The sequence below is a fragment of the Notothenia rossii genome (assembly GCF_949606895.1).
Source record: "Notothenia rossii genome assembly, chromosome: 3".
In the NCBI taxonomy this organism is placed as follows: Eukaryota; Metazoa; Chordata; class Actinopteri; order Perciformes; family Nototheniidae; genus Notothenia; species Notothenia rossii.
The window spans coordinates 24,611,418-24,616,464 of record NC_136901.1 but is presented as its reverse complement, the minus strand read 5'-3'; the positions used below and the strand labels follow the sequence as shown (position 1 = coordinate 24,616,464).

Sequence of the window (5,047 nt, the reverse complement as noted above, 5' to 3'; positions counted from 1 at the left end):
GAGAGTATCGAGATCATTTTCACTCAACTCAAGAATACGAACAAGATGACGTCTCCAAAGTTGGTGTTTTATCTGACATGTTTGTTCTTGGGAAAAATCGGTGAGTTGTGCGGATTCAAGCTCTATCCTTCCCCTTTTTGCAACTGTTAATAGAAATGCTTCCAATATTTTTGTATTCAAACATTCTGCAAATCCGAACTAATTATGTGCATTAATTTAATTTCAGTACATACTGCTGACCCAAAATTACCCTCAAGTGTTCTGCAAGAGAAATATTTTGTATCAGCTACTGCTGGAGAAAATGTGACTTTGCAATGCTTCTATGAAGTTGTTGATATCACTTGGCTTTACTGGTGCAAACACAATCTGGGACCGAAACCAACTCTCCTTTCTTCCATCAATTTGCCTCAAACAAAAAATACTTTTTATGAAAAACTCAAGAACAATTTACGCATCACACTGGATAGTGGAAAAAGTACTTTGACAATTTTGGACTTGCACATTTCAGACTCAGCAACTTGCTACTGTGCAACTCTCTCCAACAATGGCTTGACATTTGAGGAGGGCTCTATTATCAGTGTCAAAGGTTCTGTTTTGAACATCCCACTTTCGGTCCATCAGTCAGCATCTGAGATAATCCAGTCAGGAGACTCTGTGACTCTGAACTGTACAGTACACACTGGCAGCTGTGATGGAGAACACAGTGTTTACTGGTTCAAAAACTCTGAGGACTCTCCAGGGACCGGCTTTACAAGGTTTTGGTGAGTAACACGAGTGTAATGTGTAACGTTAATGTCAGCTAGCTAACATTAGCTAACAAGGTACACTCTCGTGTTTTGTTTTAGTTGAGAACGAGCAAGAGGTACTATTACTGGTATGATAACAACCTGGTACAAAGCACACAGGCATCTTGTTAAAGTAAGTAAGTACAGTAAGTAAATGTATTTTTATCTGGAGGGAATACATCAGTTATGATAGCACTTACGCGACTCTGGGATTTGTAGTCTTTCTAGTTGCATATTTTTCAGTCTTATATTTCAACAGTTTTAAGACAAACTTTGAATTTTTTGACATGGAAAAGATTTTTTAAGATTGGCAAACAACATATGTGTAATTCATGGCACAATTCAAACGGGATCAAAAGATAAGTTTTCTCTCTCCATTGACTTCAATGTATTATTTTTTCGGAATAAGGTCCCATGATGCGGAAGTAAGTGGGCGTGACTTCGCCACTCTATAGCCAGCATGTGTAGTTCTGGGCACGGGGTGGATGCGTTCAAATCCAGTTTTGGACATTTCAAGTGCTGTTCGACGCTCGGCGTAACCCTCGGAATACACTCAAACATCCAATCACAGAGCTTGAGGACTATCACGGGGTTTGTCAAGCGAAGCGGAGAGAATATATACTTGTAATATTATCGAAAAGCAAATGAGCTGCTCCGACCCTCGGTCCTGACGGACTCCAACTTGTGTTTATTAATCAAACAAATAAATAAACACAAGGATAATTATGTGTTATTGTTGAGTAAATGGAGAATTGCACAGGGGAAAATAACGTATCTAGCAGCGTCCCTAGCAACCACCTTGGTAACAATGAAAACTTTGAATAGATACAATTTCCTGAAGTAATCTTTGTAATAACTAGCAAACTAAAGATCATGTACATCGACTGCACACATAATCTGAAATAACAACTCATATGTCTCGCATCAAATGAAATCAAAACGCATTTTAATGGCCAAACTAACCTTAAAATAGGCATTTTCCACCGAGAATAAAACGAATGTCGGCCATGACATAGATGCCAGCCATTGGAAATGAATTTCCTCGGCTGTGACGATTCCTGACTGGGCTTTGTAGACAGCCTTGGTTTGGGGCACTTTTTACCTCATTTTGCCCTCCACTAAATGGTGTGCTGTGACAGTAAGGTAGTGGTCTTGTGCAATACTAGTCCAGCCGTCAGAGGTGAGGGCAACATAGCTAACTTCACGAAGCTCAGTAATTATATTTGACTTTTCAATCTTGTACCAAGATGGTATTAACTGATTTGTTAGACAACCTCTGGTAGGGGGGGTGTAGTTGGGGTTAAGAGTAAAAAGCATGTCCCTGTAAACACAAAAACGATATTGTTATTGTGGGTGAGGTCTGGGCAGCTAGAAAATTAGAATAATTGTCTTTGCGTCCCGAAATGTAGGTGCTTCTACTTCTGAGAAGGGATGCAGCCTTTTCACCACAAAAGCGGTGACTTTTCCGTGGCACTCCTCACGTTTCTCTACTGTCATCTTTCCCTTTGCTTCTAAGGTGAATGGGTTGACACGGGCTGGTTAGCTTGAGCCGCTGTTGCCGCACAACTACGCGACCGCAAACTTTCATCTACAAAAATATAGAATATCCACACATTTTACAAACAGCCTCTCAAACCAAACAACCATCCTTTAGTTTTGAGTGACGTTAACTTAACATACCTGATTGCGAGGGCTCCGCTGAGGAAGCCATGTAGACAAAGGGACAGTGTATGAAAGAAGATTTGTTAACTTACATATATGCATAAACATATACAGGGATTTCTCTGTCACAATCCAGTAAGTACCATTCATTTTCAAATAACACCAAACCTGTTGCACTAACTTAGCTTCAGTTGAAGCCTAATCAAAAAAAAAATGCAAATAACTTGTTACTCTTTCATATTATTTTCACAGCATTACTGGAGCTACAGGCAAAGCTGTGTATCCACAGTTTATTCTCCCTACTTTTAAACATAGCGCAAGATAAAGAGCAATTGTGTTCTTCATTTACCTTTCACCAAGTGAATCTTCTCAAGTACTAAACTTGATACTATAAATGGCAGTGAACATGTGATCAAGTTTTTTTAAGTAGGAGGTACAATGTCACTTCAGGCTGGCCAATCAAACGCAGTCTTCTGTCTTAACCTCTTAAGAATGGAGAGAGTATCGAGATCATTTTCACTCAACTGAAGAATTAGAGCAAGATGACGTCTCCAAAGTTGGTCTTATATCTGACGTGTTTGTTCTTGGGAAAAATCGGTGAGTTATATTTTTGGAAAGCTTTGGTTTAATAATTTAACTGAAAAATGAAAACTCTACTGAAAATAACACATTTTGCTAAATGAATCCAATTTAATTATTTGTGTGTTATCTTTCACCCTTATTTCAGCTCAGACCACTGATCAGAAACTGTCAAGTGTTCGCCAATATAAAACATTTATTTCCGCCAAGGCTGGAGAAAATGTGACTTTGAAATGCTTTAGTGAAGATGGTGAAAAAGATTGGTTTTACTGGTACAAACAAACTCTGGGACAGAAACCAAGGCTCATCTCATCTGTCCATAAGTATAATGCGAGACCCACTTTTTATCGTGAATTAAAAAACAATTCACGCTTCACACTGGATAAAGGAAAAATAATAAATCATTTGACAATTTTAAACTTGCACATTTCAGACTCAGCAATTACTACTGTGCATTTACCAATCAATATGTGGTGAATTTTGCCGAAGGCACTACAATCAGTGTCAAAGGTTCTGGTTTGAACATCCCAGCTTCGGTCCATCAGTCAGCATCTGAGATAATCCAGCCAGGAGACTCTGTGACTCTGAACTGTACAGTACACACTGGCAGCTGTGATGGAGAACACAGTGTTTACTGGTTCAAAAACTCTGAGGACTCTCCAGGACTCCTTTACACCCGTGGAGGCAGTCAGTGTGAGAGGAAACCCAACACACAAACAAACACCTGTGTGTACAACCTGCCAATGGAGAGCCTGAATTGTTCTCATGCTGGGACCTACTACTGTGCTGTTGCCTCATGTGGACACATACTGTTTGGAAATGGGACCAAGCTGGACTTTGAAGGTAAGCAAATCTCTAATTGGTTTAATGACAAGTAATGTATGTCTAATTCCCAATCACACACTTTAAACACAAAGATAACACTCTGTTTTTGGTGTTTACTCTCTACAGATGAGGTCGACTCTCTTGTGTATTTCTTGAGTGGAGCTTTAGCGTTCAACTCCATTCTGGTCGTTTTACTGGCTTTCTTAGTGTACAAGATGAAAAAGAGAAACAACCGCCAATCAACAGGTAACTTGTAATTATTGTATATGTCCGAAAGATTGTTTGCAACCAAAGAAACATGTTGAGAAACACAAATGATGTCTTTCAAATGTCTTTCCAGAGTCTGAAGCAAGATTATCAACTCCCTCTACAGCAAATGCAGAGGTATCATTTATCTAAATAAGTTAAATGTTTTAATCAGATACATGTTTACTCCTGTTCAATATCTTTATCCATTTCTATATATTTTGTTACCAGGGAAACCAGGATGCAGGCAGCCTCCATTATGCTGCTGTAAGTGTCAATGTGCCCAACAGATCAAGACGACAGAGGAACATCCCCAACGATGAATGTGTGTACTCTGGTGTCAAGCTCTAGACCTACATTGCTAAATTACTTTTGTTAAACAAAATTGGATTAGTGATGTTCGAAATTTGATTTAGATTTTAAAGTAGATTTTAGAATGTTCTGCTTTATATGTTTTCTTATGTCCATTCAATGTATTTCCTCAGTATTCAAAACTTGCTAAAATATTAAATAGACACTTTTGTATTGATACAACTTATTTTGTGCATGTGTTCACTTCCTAATAGCAATATCTATTTTTTACAATCTTCAGACCTCTTTTTAATCATTTTAATCTGATTTTAAACCAATAACAAAACGTGTGCATTTTACAAGAGTAGCTCTGATGTTACTTCTCTGATCCACACTCTTGTGGAAATCTAATAGATTGAGTATAGCTGAGAAACCCTGGGTTGACTTTCCAATTTGACAACCAAAGTAGTAGGACAGCTTAGTGAGACGCACACACAAAGGATATATGATGCAGACTTACTGGGTAACAGCCAACAGTTTCCTTTTGTACTTAGGCCTTCTTGAAAAATAGATCTTAATGAATCTTGTATAAAGTATAAATGAGAGGCCTGCTAACAGCATTGATCAATTATCTTGATTTAATGGGGGGAATTTTGGCA

General features: G+C 38.4%; 1 pseudogene across 1 annotated transcript; it reads left to right on the top strand.

The window, feature by feature from the left end:
- Positions 1–2,984: 2,984 nt before the first annotated feature.
- On the top strand, positions 2,985–4,635 carry LOC307034124 (annotated as a pseudogene). Its single transcript, XR_013810618.1, has 5 exons — positions 2,985–3,044; positions 3,175–3,869; positions 3,978–4,097; positions 4,192–4,235; positions 4,329–4,635. The product of XR_013810618.1 is annotated as an uncharacterized misc_RNA (transcript).
- Positions 4,636–5,047: the final 412 nt, after the last annotated feature.